Source organism: Loxodonta africana, chromosome 4 (assembly GCF_030014295.1).
Source record: "Loxodonta africana isolate mLoxAfr1 chromosome 4, mLoxAfr1.hap2, whole genome shotgun sequence".
NCBI lineage: Eukaryota > Metazoa > Chordata > Mammalia > Proboscidea > Elephantidae > Loxodonta > Loxodonta africana.
This window is the reverse complement of record NC_087345.1, coordinates 64,746,921-64,754,479: the sequence shown is the minus strand read 5'-3', so window position 1 is coordinate 64,754,479 and position 7,559 is coordinate 64,746,921. Positions and strand designations below refer to the sequence as shown.

The 7,559-nt window shown below is 40.7% G+C and overlaps 1 pseudogene; it reads left to right on the top strand.

Annotated features, from left to right (window-relative positions):
- Positions 1-345: 345 nt before the first annotated feature.
- On the top strand, positions 346-919 carry LOC100672009 (high mobility group protein B1-like; annotated as a pseudogene).
- Positions 920-7,559: the final 6,640 nt, after the last annotated feature.

Genomic DNA, 7,559 nt, shown 5'->3' with positions numbered 1-7,559 from the left:
TGAAGTAGGAAAAAGAATTAACATTTGGTAAGAAAAAAATCAAAGAGTGTATACCTGGAGTTTTCCAATACATCATCTCATAGAATAACCTGGAGAACTTTTCTCAAATACTATTCCCTGGCCCCATCCCCAGAAAACCCGATTAAGTAGATCTGGGGAAGAAACTGGGAACCTACATTTTTACTCAGCAATCCAGGTGATTCTGTTCAGAGAGGTCCACAAACCCTTCTCAAAAGCTAGACAGCCATTGCAGTACATTGAGCTCCGTGGAGACAGCTCCAGGTCAGTTGAGAGCCAGATAGGCACTGGGCAACTCTGTGACTCACTGAGGAAAAATAGCTAAACATGGACAAAGGAGATCTCAAGAAGCTGAGAAGCTAAATGTCATTATATGCATTCTTTGTGCAAACTTGCCAGCAGGAGCACAAGAAGAAGCACCCAAATGCTTTAGTCAACTTCTAGTTTTCTAGGAAGTATTCAGAGAGGTGGACAACCATGCCCACTAACATGAAAGAAAAATTTGGATACATGAAAAAGACTGACAAGGCCCACTATGAGACAGAAATAAAACCTATATCCCTCCTGAATGGGAAATAGAAAGGAGTTCAAGGATCTCAATGCCCCCAACAAGCTTTCTCCAGCCTTTTTCTTAGGAAACCATCCACTCTATCCATTGGTGATGTTGTAAAGTAACTGGGAAAGTTGTGGAATAACACTGCTGAAGATGACAGGAGCTTTATGAAAAGAGGGCTGCCAAACTGAAGAAAAAATACAAAAAGGATATGGCTGGATACCAGGCTAAAGGAAAGCCTGATGGAGCAAAAAAGGGAGCCTTCAAGGCTGAAAAAAAAAAAAAAAAAACAAGAAAGAGGAGGAAAGCAAAGATGAGGAGGAAGAAGATGCTAGTGATGCTGAATAAGTTGATTTTAGCAGAGCTTTTTTTTTGCTCTATAAAGCATTTTACCTCCCTGTACACAATTATTTCCTTTTAAAGGAAAAAAAAATTAAAACGTAAGATTTTAAGAAAACTAGACAGTACTTTTTTTTTTTTGTATGGTTAACACACTACTGAATGTGTCTTTAGATAACTATCTTGGTGATATTTTCAATAGCCACTAACTTTGTCTGGTACAGCATGGACATTGTAAACTAGCATAAAATTTTAAAAAGTTTCTCATTGGTGCACAGCTCAAATTAATTATATCTGGGATGGTAATTCCATCTTCAGTCTTTGATGCAGCTTATATAAAATAATTGCTCTGTTAATTGAACACCACTTTGTAATTTAAAAAGTAGTTACAGCTGCTTTATTGATATTCTGAATGCTTCTAAGTAAACACATTTTTGTTTATTAAAAAGAAAAACTATAGCCTAGAGGTAACAGAGGTGAAGGAAGAGATATTTGCTAAGGATAGTCGAAAGTAGAATGTTTTCAGTAGAGAGAAAGAAGCAGTGAATAATGAGAAAGAAAATAACAGAGTCCTTGAAGATGTGTGAAAAGATGACATCTAAAACACAGGTAGATGAGTTAACACTTGGAAAGGATAAAACAAAAACAAACCTGCTGCCCTCGAGTTGATTCCGACTCATAGTAGAACTGCCCCATACGGTTTCCAAGGAGTACCCGGTAGATTCGAACCGCCAACCTTTTGCCACCAGGGTTTCCTTGGAAAGGATGGTGGATATTTATTCCTTTGAAGACATAAAATAAGGAACTGATAGGTTAGGGTTGTATCATATTTTGAGGCAAAGGAAAAATGAAGGTAGATGGCCTTGATCATCTGAGGAGAGTAAATGATGGGATAATCTACCAAGAGAAGAAGAGATGAGTTGGAGGTTGCAGTTTGAAGACTGTGGAGACATTTGAAACAGCCACTGTCCAGAAGGCTCTAAGGAGCTACATAAGCCAAAATGAGTTGAATAAAAAGATAATATTTATTAGAATTTAAAAAAGTAAAACCGAAGAGAATCAAAGATGACTCTAATAGTAGTCCTAATTTATACTTAAGGGAATACTTATAAGCTACTTTGTGTAGACTGTTTTGCTCTCCCACGCATCTTTGCACCAAACATTTGTACTAAATGTTCTCTCTTCCTGAAAGATCATGGTCCCCAGAGCCACTTGGGCCCTCTTATTTATCTAAATTCTTGTTAAAATAATACAGTGTTATGGAAACCTTCCCAAACTACCCAACTGAATATAGGACCTTCCCTCCTGTCACTCTTTTTTTTCCAATTGTAGTTTAGATGAAGGTTTACAGAACAAGTTCCTTATCAAACAGTACACATTGTCCTATGACATTGTTTAACAACCCCATGACATGTTAACACTCTCCCTTCTCAACTCTGGGTTCCCTGTTACCAGCTTTCCTGTTCCCTCCTGCCGTCCAGTCTCTGCCCCAGGGCTGGTGCACCCCTTTAGTCTTGTTTTGTTCCATGGGCCCGTTCAATCTTTGGCTGAAGGATGAACCTCGGGGTGGCATCATTACTGAGCTGAAAGGGTGTCCAGGGGTGGTACTCTCAAGGTTTCCCCAGTCTCTGTCAGGCCAGCAAGTCTGGTCTTTCTTTTTGAGTTAGAATTTTTTTCTACCTTTTTCTCCAGCTCTGCCCAGGACCCTCTATTGTGATCCCTGTCAGAGCAGTCAGTGGTGGTAGCATGGCAGCATGGCAGCATCTAGTTTTACTGGACTTAGTCCCTCCTGTCAATCTTGATCCGTCTTACCCTGCTTTTTCTTTTTCAATTCACCACCGCCTGACATATTATACATTTGTTTGTCTTTTCTGTCCTATCTCAACTAAAATGTAAGCTGCAAGGAAGAATTTGGCCTGTTTGTTCTTTGCAGTATCTCCAATGCTTTGAAGAGTTCACGGCACACAGCAGGTATTCAATACACACTGGCTAAATAAATAAATTAAATTTTGCATCTATTACCAGAGTCTTGCTCAGATACTTCTACATGTTAGACACTCAGTGAAATTTGGTCAATGTACTGATGAAAAAATTAATAAGTGTTTATGGTAACCAGTCTCCAAGATGATGCCCAGTATACACCCCTATGTAGTGTCCTCCCACACAAAATAGGGCTCACATGAACAACCAATAGGATACTGTGGAAATGATGATGTATGACTTCTGAAGCTAGGTTATAACAGATTTGTGGCTTCTACTTTCTTTTCTTGAATTGTTTGCTCTGACCTATTTGCCATGTCTCAAGGATATTCAAACAGCCCTAAGGAAAATTCCATGTAGCAAGAACCTGACACCTCTTCCCACCAAGCCAAAACCAGACCCATTGCTGTCAAGTCAATTCCAACTCAAAATGACATTATAGGACAGAGTAGAACTGCCCCATAGAGTTTCCAAGGAACACCTAGTGGATTTGAACTGCCAGCCTTTTGGTTAGCAGCCATAGCTCTTTACCACGACTCCACCAGGGTTTCCCACAGACAGCCCCAATTTGCCAGCCATGTGAACAAACCATCTTACAGGTGGATCCTCCAGCTCTGGCCAAGCTTCCAGATGATTATAGCCCTGGCCAACATCTTGAGACACCCTGACGCAACCTAAGGAGACACCCTGAACCAGAACCACCCAGCTGAGCTGTTCCAGAAGCTCTGAGCCACAAAAATTGTGTGAGATAATGTTTGTTGTTGAGTTAAGCTGCTAAGTTTTGGTGTGATTTGTTATACAGCAATAAATTACCAATACAGTATTTTAGAACCAGCTTTCAAAATATTGTCCCTCTTTCCGTTTATTTTCTAATGTCAGGGACAGTTCTATCATTTATGAAGTGCATATTTTTCCCAAATACCAAATGCCTGGTGAATCAGCAGGTTGATTTCCAGAACAATGATTTTAATGGATTATGAAGTCTATTTCATGCCTTTTTACTGACAAGAATTGTTGGCCACATGAAAAATTAGCTGTGTATATAACAAATTCTTAGCATGATGATCATTTAAAGAATTTCAATATCTAGATTTTAGCAATACACTTCTAATAGCCCTAGGGGTCTGAAGTAAAGGATTACTGAATTTTGAGCTACAACATTGCTTCCTACATTCATCCTTTTTTGTTTTCCTAAGTAAAAGAAACAAAAAAAATCTTGATCTCATAATGAACAATTTGCCTTTTATAAATGAATATACTCTTGCCCCCTCCCATCCCCATAAAGAAGCCCCTTTGGTAGGTCTATTAAGCACTTGACCCATTGAATACGTGCTGGACAGCTCTTTAAATGAAAGCCTAAATGAAAGCCTGGGAAGTGTGACTTTGGAAAGCTAAGGAGATGCAGTATGAAGTTAAATTTGCCTCAACACTCAGAATTCTAACTGGCTGTTGTCTAAGGTGCTGTTGTGAGGTGAGAGGAATTGCTGGGCAAGTGTTCTGGTGTAGAGGAAAGATTTCTGGTGGACACATGGGAAGCATGAGCAGGAGACATGAGTTCTCAGAAGTACTGGCCAATGATGTCATTATGGCTGATAAAAGCACAAGGGAGCTGAAAATTGGAGATTCAAAAATTCATAAATAATGAGCTTAAACAGAGCTTCTTTGATTATAATTCAATTTTCTGTCTCTCTTCAAAGGAAAGAGTCACATGGGAATTGGCTGTTTTTGTGCAATTAGAAAAGAAATGTACTGATTTTTCTTTCTAGGCCATCTACCTCCTGGTCACAACCAACTGGAATCAAGTAAAAAAAGAACTTTTACCACTGAATTGAGTGAAGACAGAGTTATGACAGTGTAAAGCCTGGTTAAAGGGAAAGGAGAGCAAGTACAATGTAGCACAGCTGCTGTGTACTTGGGAGAGGCAGGATTGCACAGATGATGTAGAGTGGTGGAAGGAAGCCAGAGAGGTTGGGAAGGGCCAAATGAATGACATGAGTGTTCATCGTCATAGCTTTACAGTCAAAATTATATGAGTCCAAGTCAAGAATTAAGGGACTTGAGAGGTGTTATTTTACCTCTCTAGCTAGGTGACAGCTAGATGAATACAAAGACAAAGCAAGAACATGTGTGGCATTTCCAAAAAACTAAAATATAACCAATGGGATTAGAGCATGATGGACTAGGGGTAGTAGGAAGAGACGGTGTCCGAAAGGTAGGCAGGTACCTACAAGGCAGATCAAGTAGTGAAAGAGCCATATTTTGGTGCCGGGACCTCTGGGTTCAAGTCATGGCTCAGTACTAACCAGCTCTGTGACTTTTATAAATTTTCCTCTTTGAATCTTATTCTTCTCAAGTAAAAAAATGAGGATTATAACATAAATCTTTTAGTATTTTTATGTATATTCAACATGATATATATGTGTATGTATATATATATAGTCATGTGTCGCTAACTGTCCACAACAGGTTCCGTGAAATAAGACATTATGTGATTTGGACATTGTGTAAACATCATATATTTATATACTTAGCAAAGCTGTAAGGGCTGTCTTTTGTTTCGCTTCCAAATTGATACTTCTCCTTTGCCTCTTGCTGCTACTATCACCAGCACCAGCTTTGCTACATTTGGGAGTCATGATGCACTTCACAGTAATATTTTCAAAAGAAAATTAAACAGAGAGATAATGGTACAAAATTCAAGAGATGCCCTGATACACAAGAGTGGATGCTGCTGCCTATAAGTGGAAACATACACCATTATATAGTAAATTTTTTGTTTGTAAGTGGGAAAGTTCACATTAAAATAACAATAGAAAGTACAGCATAGTACATACATACGCCATTAACTTAGGTGTTTATTATGACTATCAAGACATATGTGTTATAGTTATACATATGTACTGCACCTTTATATGTCTGGCATTCACTATGTATGGTTATGCGTGCTATGACCCATTCTTCAATTGTAATTTCTAAACTCTATTATAAACTTATGGAACCATGAATGTATATGCTGTTGGATATTGCCTGAATGGATTTTATGTGGCACATGACAGCATATATATATATGGAGCCCTGGTAGTGCAATGGTTAAGTGCGTTGCTATTAACTGAAAGGTTGGCAGTTCAAGTTCACCCAGAGGCTCAATGGGAGAAAGACCTGGTAATCTGCTTCAAAAGGTCAGAGCCGTGAGGCGGAGCCAAGATGGCGTAATAGACAGACGCTTCAGTGAGCCCTCTTACAACAAAGACCCGAAAAAACAAAGTGAAACAGTATATTTATGACAAGCTAGGAGCCCTGAACATCAAAGGCAAGCTTAGAAAATGAACTGAGGGGCAGGAGGAGGAAGAGATGGTTCAGAAGAGGAGAGGAGCTACCAGACCTGAATCACGGGGAGCCCTCAGGCACCATTCCCAGGAGCAGCGGCACTGGGCTGATAGCATTCAGCTGCAGTTTCCTCAGGGAGAAGCAGTCAACCACACAGCCTACTCATACCTCCTGAGCCAGAGAAGAGCGGTGCTCTCAGCAAAAGCTAAGTACTTGCATATATTTTACCGCGTCCCCCCACCCCCTGCTTCCAAACCGGCTTTAACAGCTGATTTCCCTGGGCCTGAGATAGGCCCTTTTGAGTGCCTAGAGCCATCCTCCTGGCCTTGCAGAAGGAATAAATTTGCAATTGAGGAAAAGATAATTTGCCAGCTCCCCTAACCAGGGGAGCTCAGGACAAAAGCAGCTCCTGTTCAGGCATAAACTGTCTGTGGACTTTGAGTACCTTTCCCCTCTGTATTTCTCCAGAAATAGGCCCTTGTTGGCAGACTCCAATTATTTCAGCTGTGCGGCAGAGAGGTGGGTGTTTGATATTTGACATTGCTTTGCCTATTAAACAGGGTCCTCACCTACCCACATCAGGGACCTAACGACTGGTGGCTCCACTCAGGTCACCCAGCCACCTGCAACAGGGGTCCAAGGGTAATTGTTACCTCCCAGTACTTATAACTAAAAACATTGGGTGCCCATGGTTTGTCTGCAGAACTCACCCACCTGTATGCTCTAGGGAACAGGGGCACACTTTCCTCAGAGACACGTGGGGGACGATCCTCAGCCCCCTGCCTGGTTCAGTTTGTGACCCTCTGCTGCAACCAGATACCAGTACCTACACCAATCACCCCTGCCCCTCTAAGACTGTAGGACAGAGCCAGTACCACACACTCAATGATCAGCTACCTGGACACCTGAGCTGAATTTATACAAGAAAAGTGAATGGACTCCTAGACTGATACACCTGATAACAACTGTAGCCATCTGGGGACAGGACGTCACACACTCAATGATCAGCTACCTGGACACCTGAGCTGAATTCATACAAGAAAAGTGAATGGACTCCTAGAATGATACACCTGTTAACAACTGTAGCCATCTGGGGACAGGACGTCAGAGCTCCAAAGGTGAAAATAATCAAGCTAGCTCACTCAAGCAACCCATTTGGGCATATCAAAACAAAACAAAGCAAGAAGCTACAACACAGTGAGCAAGCATAACTAATACAATAAGTTACAGATGGCTTGGAGACAACAGTCAATATCAAGTTGCATAAAAAAACAGACCATGATCGCCTCAAAAGCTCTCAAAACAAAGAATCCAGGGATCTTCTAGACAAAAGTGCATTCCT